Here is a 19,452-nt window from a genome sequence, read left to right as displayed (position 1 = left end):
CCAATGGGACATATCCGTCACTGTATTTCCAATATAACACCACGGAACATGTTGCTTACCTATGCATTCATTTAACCATGTTGTCTTCATAGGTGGGAATGCCATAGCTTACATATCCTACTTGTCGTTGTGTGTGTGCCATTAGTATGTGTTCCACAGGTCGTACATCTGTTCCACTGTGCGGTGGCGGGTGCTCCTCAGTCTGTTGCTGGCAGACTGAGTGCTGTCGCCGGTGTTGGCACGAGTCGGCTCTGTATGTGGAATGTCAACTGTGGTCCCTATGTGTATTTCCTGTGTCATGCCTTACCGCGGCTATGTCATTTCCCGGGTTTGCAGTTGTGGGTGCCATCCTGGCCATACGGGTGTCCATCCATGACAATTGCCTACTGGACACTAGTATAGGGCTGTACACATTCCACACCTACATTTAGCATTCTCCGGAGTATGGTTTGCATTATTAGCGGGAGTAAGGCAGGTGCTACGCACACATCCCTCCCACAGGGCGGGAGGAAGGATTGCCTGCGAAACAACACCGAGCACAGAGTCTACATACCCAGAATCCCTTGACCGCGACAATTGACAGTACCCATTACACATCCGTCATGTGTGCGGAAGTGTGATGTGGATGCAGTGCTATGGACCCGGTACCCTGGGTATTTCTGTGCATCTGTGCTGCATTACATGGACAGCTATCAGCAACATTAAACACGTTTGCGGTGCATATGTGTACCTGTGCCGTCAATGAGTTAACTTAAGTGTTGAAAGAATGCGGCATTCCTGTCTTTAGACAAATTTTTGGGTCCTACATTGGACACCACTGTGCATATGTAAAGTGTAGAGCTTGTCGGACTGTGTCCTTGTGAGCAGTGGGTTTCACTGATACTGTGTGTTCAGGAATCGCGGATGTCTGTTGGACTACCCATTCCACATGGTGCTACATAACCAGGTGATTTACTACTGTGGACAAATTACATACATCCAAAGATGCTGGTTAGCAAATGCTCAATTTAAACCGCAGGCGTCCCAATGGGACATATCCGTCACTGTATTTCCACTATAACACCACCAGAACATGTTGCTTACCTATGCATTCATTTAACCATGTTGTCTTCATAGGTGGGAAAGCCATAGTTTACATATCCTACTTGACGTTGTGTGTGCCATTAGTATGTGTTCCACAGGTCGCACATCTGTTACGCTGTACGGTAGCGGGTGCTCTTCAGTCTGTTGCTGGCAGATTGAGTGCTGTGTACGCCGGTGTTGGCACGACGGTCCTGCTTTGTATGTGGAATGTCAACTGTAGTCCCTATGTGTATTTCCTGTGTTATGCCTTCCCGCGGCTATGTCATTTACCCGGGTTTGCAGTTGTGGGTGCCATTCTGGCCATACGGGTGTCCATCCATGACAATTGCCTACTGGACAGTAGTATGGGGCTGTACACATTACACACCTACATTTAGCATTCTCCGGAGTATGGTTTGCATTATTAGCGGAGACTGAGGCAGGTGATACGCACACATCCCTCCCACGGGGTGGGAGAGAGTATTGCCTGCGAAACAACACCGAGCACAGAGTCTACATACCCAGAATCCCTTGACTGCAACAATTGACAGTACCCATTACACATCCGTCATGTGTGCGGAGGTGTGATGTGGATGCAGTTCTATGGACCCGGTACCCTGGGTATTTCTGTGCATCTGTGCTGCATTACATGGACAGCTATCAGCAACATTAAACACGCTTGCGGTGCATATGTGTACCTGTGACGACAATGAGTTCAGGTACGCGTTGGAATAACACATTATTCGATTCTTTCCACAATTTTTGGGTCCTACAATGGACACCACTGTGCATATGTAAAGTGTTGAGCTTGTTGGACTGTGTCCTTGTGGGCAGTGGGTACTCTTTTATGCTACCATTTTGATATATATCTGGGTAATGTTTGTCCTGAGATATCAGGACATTTGACATGTGTTCGGTTTATTTACAGGACACGGCTGGCCAGAGAGGGCATATCCCTCTCAGGGTGGAACAGGTGTTTACCTTGGAACATATGCATCGGATTTTCAGCGATTACAATGTTTCAGTAATGGTATGTTGCCTAATATACCATCAATGTCATATTTATTACCCCATTTTGCTGCGTAACTCACATTATGTGCTCTCTGCGATTGCATATTGTTCACGTCACCCGTCAAATGTGGATCACATGATCTGTTGCTTCAATAATCTCCCATATCCTCTACATGACTGCTACGTACCCTTCTGTCATAACACGTGTGTCTCCTTCCCTGTATCCACTGTAGTGTCTACATTCACTATTTACTCTGCTGTGTGTTCCCCTGACCTATGTTCAGATTTAACAGTATGTGGGTAGGTCTTCGACCCGATATCACTACTGTTAACAGAAACACAATGTAGTCTGGTCCCTGATCTACAATAGACACACAAAAAGGCAGACACTCCTTACCTGGGCCTCCTGTTTAAGGCTGCACGTTTTCTTCTTGGGATCCAGTTTTCCGCTTTTCAGCCACAGATCAGACAGTAAACATCCTCTTTACACACAACAATTCAGTCGGAGGTCTTTTCAGTCAAGAAGAACCATTTATGCATATTCTCCGGCGTACATGTCTAACCAGCCATGCACTCTGACCTGTAGCTTACCAAGGGAATTCCGGATTACAAGGATCACGATGTGAAATAAGTTGTTACAACCAGACTGTAGTTATCAGTAGACTTTTCTAAGTGACAGCCGATAACACAGGAGGCTCGGGTTCGGACAGTTTTAGTAGTGTACACAGGCAGGCTAAATAATGTACAGTCCAAGTATGGGAGTTCTGTCTGACTCTATACAGTAAGCAGTTTCTTTATATAGTGTTTACAATCAGCATTTGCCCAACTTACTGACGTGGTCGGTCACAGGGCATTTCCATCACTATGGTCCGCAATAGTCTATACATACGTGGGTGCTGGGCTCGTGCTTTTAAATTGTTTTCTCATGGGAATAACACAGGCTTGCAAGGCACCTTGTACATTACAGTATCCTTTTGTGATTGTAGCTGTTTCAGGGACCCTAGACTGTTACGATACAGTGGACAGTTAATTTCTTGATACGTTGCTTTGTCTGTGTGGTAGGGAGTTGTACTGCTATCTTCCATTGAGCTCACAAGGCCATCCTCCTCTAGGGAAGGAGTGCTGTTATGCATGTACATACATTTATTGTTCTGTAACCCAGCAAATGATTAATGATGACAGACATGAGGCTGCTGTCCTGCTTACTGCCAGGTTCAGAATTCCATCACAGTACAGCTTAGCTTCACCAATTACATGCAGGCTTAGTTCTGCTGCCATATTGTACGGTACAATTCAATACATTATATAGTATTTCGAGTGTAAACTGGAACTTCATATGTGTTTCTATATATTTCTGAACAACATCCATCCAGCCATATGCATGTTGTTCCATCCTTTACCTTGACCGTGTGTATTTGTCCGTCCAGCCACGCTCATCTCCACATGTGATGTCCCAGTTTCCCCTTCTTTGCCTGTAGCACCCTGTTAGTATGTCCTGTGTGTTGGGCACCTGTTCCGCTATATGTGATCGACTTCACTGCAGAGATGATCATCGATGCGGTGGTCCACCGACCAGACTTGTCCACATGTGTACACTTATGTGCACCGTGTCGTATGCAAACCTAGATGGTTTGGACGGGTACATACTACATGCCGGATGTACACATTCTGCTGACACATTCACATGCAGCCATTTACATATCTGTACCTGCGGTGGGTTGCTGACATGTGGGTAATGCGTATTTGCCAGCGTGGCATTGCCTAACACAAACATCTTACCACAGTTCAGGTATGCACATTGTGTGTGGTTGTATAGCTGCACACGGATGCTAGCAGGTTTGGGTGCAGGGGTATACATGGGTGTGACTGACATGTACAATGAGGCTATTGTGTAGTACATCCGAATGCATGTGTTCTGCTTCTGGATATTACACTTCATCATACACCATCCGGTGTATGCAACAGAGATGTTGCTGGGTCTGGGATATGTTGCTATGCACATGTTTGCCTGTGTTTGGGGTATCTTGCTTCCTTACTGTTGTTATGTCGGCACAGCTACCCGGCTATGTACTGTCACTACTGCTTGTGACCATTATGGTTGGCACCTTTTCCAATGCCCATGGTGGGGCATGTTATGTGGACACTTCGATATTTGCAGGACTACACATACCCAGGGCTAGTGCAGTAGACAGAACTTCACTTGTTTGCCATACTATGAGCCTATTCTGTTAGCGTTTGGGTTCCTTATTTATTTTCTTATGCCATGTCTGTGTTCCATACCGTAATGTATATGTTTTATGCTACTATTTACATGTATATTGCGGAATTTGCGTGGCAGGGATCGAGGTCATTTTCCATTTTACGATTGTTGCAGGGACACCATTGTCCAATCAGGGTCTGTCCATGGCACTTTGGGACAGCAAGTAACCCTGGTGACCATGCCCATGTCGCTGCTGGGGTTTCCACCTTTTCCATTTTCCGATCTGGGATATTTCCGGGACTCACATCTGCCTTTACAGGCCGACACATACAAACGGTCACTATATAGCATAGAAATTCACTTGTTTGCCTAAATAATTTGCTTATTATTGTGGCAATTTCCTTGCTTATTCTGTTTATAGTGTCATTTCGGTATTTCTGTTACAGAAATAACCAATTCATGCTACCATTACATTACATACGGGATATCATTGTGTCCTACATTCGTAGCACATCAGCCATTTCTAATACGTTTTTAAGGGACACAACTGTCCATGGAGAGACTGCCCCAAACACAGTGGGACAGGTGGTGACCTTAGTCGCTGCTCCTATGTCGGTGCGGCGCGCTGACATGCGGCTGTACACCTTCTCTGAGTGTAAACACTGACAGTACATTGCGGGACGGCGGTCTTATGCGTATCCTTTGCTCCTTGAACGGGTACACTTATGCCTTGGTGGCTTCTATTTGCTTCTCCGTTGATTTGGAACGGGGACTATGTTGCGTACTGTCCGTGCGTTTCATTCTGCACGGGACCTGGCTGCTGCCATTACTATTGTGGGCGGACCGTGGCTGTCAGCACATTAGGTTGCTCACCTCCTGCCGGCTTTGACATGCCTCCAGACGCATCCTACCTGGGCTCGCTCACGTACACTACGCACGTGTCTGTAATTCCGGTGCACTCTCATTAATATGTATATGGCGCTACTGCGCCGGATATTCCATGCACCGCCGGCGCAGGCCTTACGCCGGCCTTGCGCCGAGCTTCATGAATCCCGGGGAAAGTAATGTATTTGAACTTGTTTCATGCAAACACACACTATACATGCAAAGCAAGCTCAAAGACTGTTCTACTGTGGTTTAATGACTGTAGGGATAGTCACTTTTGTCAATATACTGACTTCAGCTTTACCATTTGCAGCCTCTGGACTCTCTACATATTATCACATCCATATTTAGCCTGTGTGTGTGAGCATGCCCAGTATAACCTTTCAGCATGTTGCTGCCTGACATTTGTTTCATTTATTTAAGTGTGTGAGCATTCCCAGTATGACCTTTCAGTATGTTGTTGCCTGACATTTGCTTTGTTTATTTAAGTGTGTGAGCATGCCCAGTGTGACCTTTCAGTGTGATGCTGAATGAAATCCACTACATTTGTTGGAGTGTGTGAGCACGCCCGGTATAGAAATTTCTACTATATGTGTATGGAAAATCAAGTTGTATTTTTACAGCAAGGCTCACCTTTGTGTCATAGATCAACAGGGATCATGCTGTGCCTGCAGGGCTTCCATGAGACACTTTACATAGACGTATCAACATTTCTACATACAGTGGGGACAGCTATTCTTTGTACATTTCTACCCAGGGGCACACCTGGATTGTTACTGTGGGTGTACATAGGATGAGAGTTTCACCTGACACTTATACACATTTGCTATGCCTGCACTGCTATGTACGCTGCACCATTTCAGTCTGTACTGTTGCCTATCGTACTGACTTGAGGCATACTACTGTACTACAGATCTTAGCATCCAATGTCACATATATTAGATTGCGACCTCATAGCCTACACAACCCACATCACACCGCCTGGCCTGATGTTCTCTGTCTGCATAGGCCTGTGGGAGAGGTTACCCATATGCCTCTTTAGGGCCATGATACAGCATTTCTTTGTGTTTGCATTAGTGTACAATTGTCCTGCTGTGTCTGTGCCACTGAAATGCTATCATGGCTTAGTGGTTCAGTATTGTGACTATAGTGCCGAGGATCCTGGGTTCGAGCCCTGTCACTGCTTTTTATTTTCATGCTGGGCAGACCAGACTGCTTAAGGAACAGTAAAGCAAATATGAGCATGTTTACCTGACTTTGCTCAACTTTGCCCGACCTTGCCCAACATTGGTCAACATTGCCCGATGTTGCGCTAGTTAGCACGGGCAATTTTGTTTACATATACTAAATATTGGTAAAAGTTGCTTAGCACTGCTTTATATTGCTAAAAACATGGCAATCATGCCTCAGGTGGTGCTGCAGGGCTGCCTATGTTGGATGCACATACTACACTCCCTATACATGTTTGGAAACAGGTAGTGTCAAGTTAGGCATCCCTTTTATTTTATGTGCGAGTCAGAGAGAGGTATCATTTTCAGGGTTCCTACTGAGCCAGAGCATGTGCTATGCGTTGCCTCTTTGCCAAGGCCAAGGCATACTGGGCACATCTCCTTCTGCCTACTGGGGCAGGCTCAGGTTGTTCCTCCTCCGAGTCACGCTCTGCCAGTGCAGGCCTTGGCAATAGTGGGGAGCTGTTTTGCCCTGCCGCATGCTGTTCCTGCTGCAGCTGTTTTCACAGGATCATATTGTGTAGCATGGCACATACCATGACAATTTGGGTACATGTAGTTGGTGAGTACTCTAAGGCTCCACCAGATGGGTCCAGGCACTGGAACTGTGACTTGAGCATCCCAAACACACGCTCGATTACATTTATTGTTTGTGCGTGTGCCTCATTATGGAGTTCTTGTTCAGGTGTGTGTGCATTTCTGATGGGTGTCATCAGCCACGGATCCAGTGCATATCCCGCATCCCCCACTAGGTGACCGTCAGGGATGTCCCCACTGGCAAATGTCTGGTACAGCTGTGTTAGATGCCAGATATGGGAATTGTGGTAGCTTCCAGGGCATCCAGCACACACATTCAGTATTATGCCCTGGGCATCGCACACGATCTGGCAGTAGATGGAGTGGAAGCCCTTGCGGTTGATGTAGGCCCTACCCCGCTCACCGGCTGGTGCTTTGATATATATGCGCGTGCAGTCAATTGCACCCACTACCTCAGGGTATTCCACTATTTGCTAGAAGAGACGCATATTGCTGGCCAATACCTCACGGGAATTGGGGAAATATACATGATCACCGACATGTGCTGTCATGGCATTCAAGAACTGGTACAGTACCCTGGATGCTGATGCCTGTGGATGCCTGTGAAATCTCCATCATATCACCAGTTGGTCTTTGGAAGGTACCTGTAGCTAGTATTCTTAGGCCAACACATACCTTGGTATCCACTGGGATGGGTTCCCCTCTGTTGGTTCTGTTTGTGAGGTGTGGCTGGCACAGATCAACAATTTGCTGTAGGAAGTCTCTGTCCACCCTATAGCGCTCCACTATCTCCAGCTCATGTAGCCCCTGGTAGGTTACCCTCGGTCTGTACACTCTTCTCCGTCTCCTCACTGTGGGTTGCTCAGCAGCATTTGCAATGGCACCACCCTCAGCATCTTCCACATGTTGCCTTATAATAGCAATGGCAGCCCCTAACATCTTTTTGTCTCAGTTAAGCTTTTTAAGTTTTCACTTCTCTTTGTAGACTGCAGTGTTGCAGTGTTTCTGAGGAAGACATGGGGGAATGTTGTTTGCAGAGTTTTAAGTGCTGGGCTGGGCTAGTGTACTTCCTGTGTAATTGGCTGATTCTGATTGATTTCACCTGGCCGCTCTGCTAGCTCTCCTTGGTTAACTTCCTACTACTTCTTTTCCTTCCTTTTCCCTTTCTGTTTCCACAGGGGGCAGCGTTGCGCAAACAAGCACAAACACCCGCACATGCACGCACACACACGCACACAGGCTCACACAGGCTTACACAGGCTTAGGTGGGTGCAAATACATGCATATAGGGTTAGACAGCCTTGCACAGGCTTACACGGGCGCACACACATGCACATAGGCTTAGATGGGTTTACAGGTGCGCACACGCGCGCACACAGTGTAAGCAGCTTTGCAAGAAACTTTGGTGATATCCACGCCGTACACCTTCAGTTTCTGGGTTTCAGTTTAGACAACTGTAGACATGCCTCTTCCAGTCCTGAGTAACTTACAGCAAACACATGCCACTCTGCTCCAATAAGCTTACAGTCTTTGATACATACCCCCTCATGATGTTACCTATTTTCTACTCTGTCACTCCCCTAATCCTACTCTTACACTCTAGGGACATGGTTCACATGGCAGGGAAAATTGGGATTCACTATCCTTATCCTCATTTGCATAGGATTGCCTATTAATGCTTGGTTACATCTCTCAGACTGAGCTCCCCCCTTTAGCAACCACTACTCAGTAGCCATGTTGTCTACAGCCTGCCATTCACCTGCATGGCAGAAGAATGTTTTTAATAAAATGCCTATTTTTGGCTTTTATTTTTTTTTTCCTGGTTTTTAGAGTGCTGCACGTTTGCGTGGTGCTGCGCTATGCTTAAACATCGGAGATTGAGGTAAAATTTTTATTAGTTTGCAACAGATACAAATGCCAATGGCTTTATATTTGGCCATTGGCATGCTTCCTCAACTGGATGCATCCTTTATTTGGAGCTGTCATAGCTCCGTTTTGCTATTTGCAGAATGGTACTTCATTACCAACGGAGTACATTTCTATAAATAGCACTACTCTTACTCGGACAGGTTAGTGTTTCCTGGATCGCAAATTTACCTCATTTGCATAGCTTTCAGCAGCAAATAAGGTAATTTGCATAACCTAACACTGTCCGTGCAAGAGTAGTTTTAGGAGCTTTCATGTACACCCCTGCCGGCTGTTCCTGGATCACTCGGCAGACATATTGGCTGTCTGGAGTCCACTCTTAGACTCCGAGCAAGCCTTCGTGAATCCGGCCTACTATCTATTTATTGGGAAAAAATATTACCTAATTTCTAAAGTATGCCCAGGAAATATGATGTGTAGTTACTCTTAGGAATGCAATATTTAACACTAATTAAGTCTGTGATGCATATGCTTTCTTTAGAATGCATATTGTTTAAGTAGACAGGATGTGCAAAATAAATATTATCCCATTCTTTGCAGCTAAATGGACGTGTTATATGGACAAAAGTGTGTTTTGCTTTTGTCACAGAGCTTCATGAAACGTAGCAGACTTAACAAAAGGATAATGCTTTCTGGCATTTGAATAAATAAATCACTAACTCGCATTACATTTAGTGATTGTTAGTTCTTGCCAACTACAGAGACATAGCAAAAACAGATTTAGCAGAAGGTTTTTTTTTTTTTTTTTTTAAAGTTATTGCCCAACAATGGGAGTCATTTCTTCTAGCAAAGATCTAGTGCTTGAATCCCACAAACTTAAGTACTCAGTTTCAAAACCTGATAGCCTCTTCTGAATTCACAAAAAAATGGAAGGGAAAGACAATGCTTAATTTTATGTGTGTATGGGTGTATGAGTGTGTGTTCATTTACAAAATTCACTACTTTACCTTTCCTCAAAATTAAGGTGACTTAGACGAGTAACTGGGAACTGGGGGTTAGGGTATATCTGAGTAAAATGCTAATTTCACACAGATGTTCATTTGAAATCTCCTGATCTCAGTTTTTTTCTATCGTAGCCATAATATTCACTACTGTCTGAGAGATGCCTGAGTTTTTCAGTTCTATGTCTTTGCATTCTTTATCTTCCTCATTAAATGCCTTCATTTCCATATTCCCGGTTCCTACAAATCCATTCAATTTTCCTAACCGTGAGAGTTGGACTATTCATTTTCCAGCTAAGATAAAAGTCCTATAGCCCTTATGTTCTTTTGCCAGAGCAAGTCCCGTTTGGCACATTTGATCTCCAGGAAGTCAGATTCAGGAGCCATGAAAAGGCTATAATACTGCATGGAGAAATATTTGTCCACCTAGCTTATTCCCCTTCCTATTGTGGATTTCAGTCTTGTAATGGCTGTTTCATAGGTAGACATATGAGTGCATCTTACATACTTACCAATCTCCCTGGTCTTATGCAGCATGAAGTCTCCATGGCCCATAATCCTGCATGCCACACTCCTGTTATCCCATCAGGGTTCAACAGTGTCATAAACTTGAACACTTCAATCCTGCCAGGACAGGCTTGATTGCATTGGTCACTCACTGTTATCATGACATGGGTCATTGAGGGTAAATGCAAGGCTTGTTCCCTGTACACCACATTGCTATGTTCCTTGACATTATGTTTTATACGTGGTGGTATGACACTTCATCACACACTGCAGACAATTTAGAATCTTAATAACAAGCTATTATATTGCAGATTGCATTCATAAAGAATAATTTTGTTAGGAACTTTACTCTAAAGAGAATGGAAGCATAGAAAAAGACATCATTAGAAATTGCACATCAATGTTAAGAATGTTTAACCTAGAGTGTTTTATAGACACACCACAATACATGTTTTAGTCAATTGCACAACAAGCAACAATACCGTATTAAGATTAGTTAATGTTTTCTTTTTTTTCCTTAAACTTTTTTTAATGTAGGGCATAAGTAATTGAACCCATCTGTACTTGAAAGGTACAGACTACAGTATAATTGGAAAATGTAGCTGTTTATCCACATTATTAAGCCTGTCATGCCATATATTTTTTCATTTTATTTATTTGTTAACTGGTTAGCCCCACAAGACAAGCCCCCAGATTTACTTATCTTCTGTGCAGGACTAGCTTAGTCCTGCACGGCAGCGACCGTTTAGGAGCAGGATGGCAGCACACCATGCATATAAATGAGGTGCACTGCCTGAGCTCCTAGGCTTACATGGAGTGTGTAAGAGTGCAGGGACTGCATCTGAGAGTAGAGCTCTCAGAATACACACACCTCCACAATGTAGAACAGCAGAAAGGGGTATGCAGTGAGCGAGACTGCTCACAGGTGACCGCATATCCCCACCAACAGTCCCCCTTGTGTAAAATAGCAACAGCATATATAAATAAAATGAAGAAACCCTTTTATTTATTTTTAAAAATCTGATTAAAGCTAACCATAGGTGAGCAGGTGTACCCATCGCTTAGCCATGAGGCCAGAATGTCCAGTATATGTGCCCATATCTGCTACCTGTTCCTCTGGTAAGTCTGTGGGATGATCCCAGATGTGTAGCAAACAAACATGGAATGCAAGTGATTGCCCAAAATCATGAGAACACACCTGTCACTGTAGCAACCCCCAAAACTTTTAGGAGAGTAATATTTCAAGTATGTCCTATCCACACTCCCATGTTCTCAAGCTGTGGCCAGAGTGTGTACAGTAACAGAGTGAGATGTATGTGCATAATACTAATGTGTAATCCAGAACTTTGTGTGGCAACAGTCAGGTTGTGCTAACAAACATTGCTCCCACAGGTACATTGGATATGAACACTGTGCTGAGAAATACAGACCATTATAACCTGCAGTGGGACTGTTCACTCTGGTATTGTAGGGAATTGTGAGTGTTGCAGTTTCTCTGAATAATAAAGTATCACTGGTCACTGTCACCCACACTGTGCTACATAATATAACTGTGTAGGAAAGCATGTATATGTGTGTGTCAGGTCACTAAAGGTGGAAGAAGGCAATATTCTAGATATGTCCCGGTACAGCTGCATGTGGTCAACACAACACCAGAGTCTCTGCAGAAAGACTTGGATATAGCTATGTGCAAAACAACAACCTGGAATCCGAGAGTATGTGTAGAAACAGTTAGTGTTAACAAAAATTCCTTCCACAGGTATACTAGGTAAGTGGTGTATACTGCAGGTAAATCTGGTTCATGTGTAATGATGATGACAACCATAAAAATGACCAAACTAAGGCTGTAGGGTAGTGTAGTAAGACATGTAAGGTACAGATAACAGCACTGACTAGGAAAGGATTGTGGACTACAGGAATATACTAGTTGTTAATTGACATCTTTCTTTACCCCCCACCATATCTCCAACAATAATTAACATACCCACCCCAACTGTTATGTAATGGCTCTGATAATGACCATTTGTTTGATAAATATTTTCATGGCTCCCATGCATGTGCTATATTGAATAATTCCAACATTGATGGCATGGTGTCATCAATGTACCTGCATGCTGTTCTTATTACCACTGTGGTCCCATATATGCATGTGTTCCGTTTGCTATGCAAATGTTCCGTATCTGGTGTCTGAGTTAATGGGACTATCTATGCATGCTGTTATACCTAACCCTGGAATGTGCTGACTATTACTAACCCACAAATGATGATGTAATCTAAACACTATAGCATGCTTGGGAAGGCTGGTCCCAGCAGACCCACCTGTCCCACCTTAGCTGGTCATGGCACCGGGCACCAGCATGTCTGGGGCCAAAGTTGGGACCTCCCTGTCCGTTGGCCTTGCACCACCTTCTGATGGAACTGCATCAGGGGATGACGCTCGTCACCCCCTGGGAGTGGGCACGGACAGGCACCTGTCACCAGGTCAGGGTCGTGGTGTGTAGAGTGATCAATGAGCAGTTTGGTGATGTTCTAGGCAAGCTTGAAGGCCACTTGTCACAATTAGAGAGTCAGCCTGGCTCTGAGACTCAGCCCCCAGCACAGCCACCTTTGGTAACTGCCGATGGTTGGGGACCTTAGTCCCATTGTTGCCACTAGGGTGCTTGTGAGCTTCCGATATCCCAACACCCCTCTGCATCAAGGTCTTTACCCCCATGTGTCATATACTTCTCCTGTATGCGCCTTGTTTGCCTTGTCTGTTAACCTACCCAAAATACCTCCCCAAATATACCTACTACCCCTCCCCAACATCCCACTCTCACCTGAAAAAAAAAAAGGGCAATCTGTTCCCACAAAAAAATCTTGCCCCATACCTAGCTGTCCATTGCACACACGTGTCCACTAGATACACGTAATCTGGTCTAACTGGCATCACAACTTATTATTGTTCTCCAGATCTACCTCCAAATGCAGTGTATATGCACAGCTGTTGCTGTAGAAGAAATCGGCAGTTATGGACCTTTCCTACACCCTTCCTGTACATCCCTGGCTATTTTCCCTACTGTCTTTCCTTCTTTGTGCCCCTTTTTCACCTCTTTCCTATCAACCCCTTTGTCTTTTCTTTTAAAGAAATTAGCATGGGGGTAAGCAGCAGTAAGCACTTTTAGGCAGCAGTAAGCGGGTTTAAGCCTGTTTGCATGGGTGTAAGCAATGCCTACACAGGTTAAGCAATTTAGAAGTTAACTGACTATAAGACACTGTAACTGGAAGTTATCAGTGCTTACCTCTGTGCAAACCCACACAAACCCACTTACAACTGTTTTAAAGTGCCTTAATCACTCTGTATCCAACGACCCATGTTCTGCCCATCAACAAAATAAACAGCCTCTGTAAGGCATGAACCCAGGACACTGCACACCATAGATAACATGATTTACCACTAAGCCATGCCAGATATACAAAAATCTGAAGTTATCAGAAGCATATCATCCAGTCCAGTCATGCGGCAGTGCAGAGAATGCATTCCAACATTTAGATCTATGTGTGTGTGTAAATATATTAATATCTAAACAAATACAACATATCTATATATGTATGTATATATATATATATATATATATATATATATATATATATATATATATATATATTTAGAAATATATACATGTATATATAAATATATATGAACATATATACATGCAAATGCCTACATTGACACACACACACACACACACACACACACACACACATATATATATATATATATATATATCTACAACTATATGTCTACATATACACAGCAAGTTACATATATGCACGCAGATATATATCTATGTAGGTATGGATGGACATAGTTTTATATATATTTTATGTATATATACTGTTACATACACTGGCCTCTGGAGTGCATAAGGGCACACATGTATTGTGTAGGTGAAGCCCACACATATATGGCACCAGCCCCACCATATGTGTGGTGGATACAACAGCAGTGGCCTGATGGCAGCAATGGTAGTGTGATATACTCACAGCCCACTACAGAACAACCCCTGACAACATCTCAAATGTGCAACACATGGTATGTAGGTAGAGGACAGAGGCTGGAACACAGGCACATATGTGGAAAACTGTTGCCATACACTAAACAAGTTGCTGGTGTTGCAAGATAATCTGCAACACACCCTTAATCAGGGAATTGAGGTTAGAAACATACATGGATGCTGCCACGTACTGATAGCACTCAACACATACACTGTCAGTGAAATATCTGACAGAGGACCTGTGTGGTGGACAGACAAAACATGATAGGCACACCTCTGGCCAGCAAGCAGATAGGCCAATAGTTGAGAGCTATGCAGGCATACTGTATTCCAAGGTAAACTAGTATGTATACACACACCTTGTAACACCAGTACTATGCAAAGCATAACTTAACTTTACTCACACTCTGCCTGTAGTTCTGGAACCTCCTATAAATATGTAGCTGGCCTAAGTGTGCCGGTTCTTCTGTAAGAGGTATTGCATGGGTTGAGAGTGTTCTCTGGCTAATACTAGAGTTGCTAACTTTGTTTGCCTGGCCTTGTTGTCACGTGTATGGATATGGATCTGCACCCCAGCCTCTCGGCTATTTCCCAGCTGTTATCCCTGTACAGTGGACATTGTGATATATATTAGGGCCACCATATAAGAAATTTGCAAAACCAGCTTCACATTAGGCCCAGTTATTACACACTCACAACCACCTCTACACAGGATATGAGTTACACACACACACACACACACACACACACACACACACACACACACACACACACACACACACACACACACACACACACACATACACATACATCATATATGGGATTACAACTCCTACCTAACTCTTTTACTACACTACAGCAGTATGCAGTTAGAGTACAGGCCACAGAGATTACTGGGGTACTCCTTCCCCAAAGGTGTATTTCACATTGGATGACATCAGCAGGATGGACAAAGTAGGGCATTCAAATTGTAGTGAGTGTGGCTAGGCTAAAATGCGCTGCTCCCTACACAGACATTGAAACACACATATAACATCCAGAACTGCCATGGGTAGGAATAGAACCCCACCAGAGTTCTATATCACACTACAGCAGTACACAGTTAGGGCATGTGCTATGGAGATTACTGGGTTACATCCTTCCCAGAGGTGTATTTCTTGGTGGATGACATCAGCAGCCTTACCAAAGTATAGCATTCAAATTGTATGTAGGATGACTACCCTAAAAAGCTTTGCTCTATACACAGCCAGAGTCAGACAGACACACACACACACACACACACACACACACACACACACACACACACACACACACACACACAAGGACAAGCACACACATGCACACACACTCACACACACACACACACACACACACACACACACACACACACACACACACACACACACACTTGCTATGTCTGGGATCACAACTCCTACCTAACTAATTTATCATACTATAGCAGTAGACAGTTATAGGATGTACTACGGAGATTACTGGGCTACAATCTCCCCAGAGGTGTATTTCTAGGTGGATGACATCAGCAGCCTTGCCAATGTAGAGCATATGAATTGTATGGAGTGTGACTACCCTAAAAACATTGCTTTCTACAAAGAGTCAGACAGACACACACAAAAACACTGGGATTAGAACTCCTATCTAATTAATGCATCACACTACAGCAGTACACAGTTATGGCATGGGCTACCAAGATTACTGGGCTACATCCTTCCCAGAGGTGTATTTCTAGGTAGATGGCATCATCAACCTTATCAAAGTATAGCATTCAAATTGTATGTAGTGTGACTACCCTAAAAAGCATTGCTCTCTACACAGACAGAGTCAGACAGGCACATACACACTTACCAAGTCTGGGATTAGAACTTCTACCTAACTAATGTATCACACTACAGCAGCACACAGTTATGGTATGCAGTATGGAGATTACTGGACTATGATCTTTCCCAGTGATGTATTTCTAGGTGGATGACATCAGCAGCCTTACCACAGTAGAGCATTTCAATTGTAGGGAGTGTGACTATCCTAAAAAGCATTCCTTTCTGACACACACACATACAAAGACACACACACACACACACACACACACACACACACACACACACACACACACACACACACACACATACACATACACACACACACACACACACACACACACACACATACACACACACACACAGTTGTCAAGGCTGGGATTAGAACTCCTACCTAACTATTTTATCATACTACAGCAGTACACAGTTATGACACGTGCTACAGAGATTACTGAGCTACAAGTCTCCCAAAGGTGTACTTCACAGTGGATGACCTCATCAGGCTTGTCATAGTAGGGCTATGGGGAGGGCAGTGTGTATGCATGAGCCATAACCTATTCATCTAGAGGTTGACACATCACATGCGGGCACACACAGTGTCATATTTCACAGGTATGTGTATACAGCTGCTAGATGACTACTTCTTTGTACAGTCATGTTGCACAGCTAGCACATGCACCACATAGTCTTTAATGCTGACAGATACTGGTGGCTAGTATCTGCAGTGAGTGAAATCTGAACCTCATGTGGTTGGGGCCCTTTGGCTGTTTGCTTGGTGGGACAGGCCTGGATGGCTAGTTGTCACTGCCACCCTCTTCCACACATCTATGTATGTCTACCTTTGGCTTATTATAGTGTGTTGTCCTTAGATATATGTCTGTATTCCTATCCACTGTGTGTGCAAGGCATGAGTGGTGCATAGTGACGAGTGTCTGCACTAACAACTGCGACTGCCAGATATGTTTGGTCCACTGGTGTTTGCAAACATGGCTTTCATGTGTTTAAGTGTATGAGCATGCCCAGTATGACCTTTCAGTATGTTGTTGACTGACATTGCCGTCATTTCTCTAAGTGTGTGAGCATGCCAAGTATGCCCATCTGTATTTAATGTGTGGATCGAGTCCAGGTAGTGTGTACTGCAGTGCTGACCTTTGTGTTGCACACCGGACAGTAGCATGCTGTTTCTGCAGGGTATCCATCGAGAATTTGGCATTGACTGTTACTACATTTCTGCATAGCATGGGGGGGTTCACCTGACTATTTCTACATTTCTACACAGGACCAGGGGGCACACCTGACTGTTATTATGTTACTACGTAGGGTGGGAGACCCTGTCTATTTCTACATTTCAACACAGGATTGGGGGACACACCTCTCTGTTATTACATTACTACGTAGGATGGGGGGGCACACCTATCTATTTCTACATTTCTACACAGAATTGGGGGACACACCTGACTGTTATTACATTACTACAAAGGATGGGGGGGGGCACACCTGACACTTGTACACATTTGCTATGACTGTACTGGTATGTCAGGTATTCCATTTCATTATGTATTCTTACCTATCATGCTGACTAGAGGCATACCAGTGTACTACATATCATAGCTTTGGTTGCCCTACATCTTAGTGTCTGACTTCCCACCCTTTAGAACTAATGTCCCACTGCCTGACCTGCTGTAGTGTGTCTGTGTAGGCCTGGGAGGGGTAACCATAGCCATCATACAGGGGACATAGCACAGGCTCTGTTTGGGTTTGTCTACACCTGTCCTGCTGGCTGAGACTGTTGTTGGGTATGTGAACCATCCTGACTGGCCTGTGTAAGTCATATGGACACACATGTAGCCCAGTATATTTCCTGCAGTGGGTTTTTTCACCCTGTGTAGTACTGGCTACTGTGGTGACTTCAGTATGTGTTATGGATGTCATGGTGCCACTATGGGTGCCTACTTTCTGCTGCCATAACATTCAGCCACCCAATTCCCTTGCATGCTCACATCCATACCATAGATACAGGTAATGACACATTCTACTCCATCTGGCAATTGGTTGGTTGATTGACTTACCTTGAGGGTGTGCCAGAATTATGGATGGTGCTGGAGGGCTGCCTATGTCAGATGCACATAGTACACTCCTTATACATGGTTGGGCACAGGTAGTGTCATGTTTGGCATCCCTTTTACTGCATATGCGAGTCAGAGAGAGGTGCCATTCCCTGGGTCTCTACTGTGTCAGTGTATGTGCTATGCATTGTCTCTTTGCTGCAGCCTCAGCATACTGGGCACGCCTCCATCTGCCTACTGTGGCAGGCTCAGGTAGTTCCTCCTCCTCTGAGTCACTCTGTACCTGTGTAGGCCTTGGCAGTGGTGGGGGGCTGTGTGGCCTTGCCCCATGCTGTTCCTGTTGCAGCTGTTTCCGCAGGATCATATTGTGTAGCATGGCACATGCCATAACAATTTGGGTAGATGTAGCTGGTGAGTACTGCAAGGCTCCACCGGATGTGTCCAGACACTGGAACTGTGAACTGGGCATCCCAAACACATGCTCTATTATAAGTCTGGTCTGTGTGTGTGCCTCATTATGGCATTCTTGTTCAGGTGTGTGTGCATTTCTGATGGGTGTCATCAGCCACGGCTCCAGTGTGTAACCAGCATCCCCTACTAGGTGACCATAGAGGATGTCCCCATTGGCAAATCTCTGGTACAGCTGCGTCAGATGCCATATATGGGAATCCTGATAGCTTCCAAGGCAGCCAGCACACACATTCATTATAATGCACTGGGCATCACAGACAACCTGGCAGTTGATGGAGGCGATGCCTGATCACCGGGTGGTGCTTTGATGCATATGTGCATGCAGTCTATAGCACCCACTACCTCAGTGTATTCTGCTATTTGGTGGAAGAGACACATATTGCTGGCCAACACCTCACAGGTGTTGGGGACATAAACATGCTCACTGGCATGTGCTGACATGGCATCCAGGAACTGGTGGAATACTTTGTTTACTGATCCCCATGATATCCCTAATTGAGCTTTGGGAGGTACCTGTGGCTAGTATTCCTAGGCCTACACATACCTTGATATCCACTGGGATGGGTTCCCCTCAGTCAGCTTGGTGTGTCAGGTGTGGCCGGCACAGCTCAACAATTTGCTGTAGGAGGTCTCTGTTCACCCTATAGCACTCCACTATCTCCAGCTCATGTAGCCCCTGGTAGGATAACCTGGGTCTGTACACTCTTCTTCATCTCCTCACTGTAGGTTGATTGGAAACATTCACATC

This window comes from Protopterus annectens, chromosome 11.part0 (genome assembly GCF_019279795.1).
Source record: "Protopterus annectens isolate FY-2018-M chromosome 11.part0, PAN1.0, whole genome shotgun sequence".
Taxonomy (NCBI): Eukaryota; Metazoa; Chordata; order Ceratodontiformes; family Protopteridae; genus Protopterus; species Protopterus annectens.
This window is presented reverse-complemented; position numbering follows the sequence as displayed.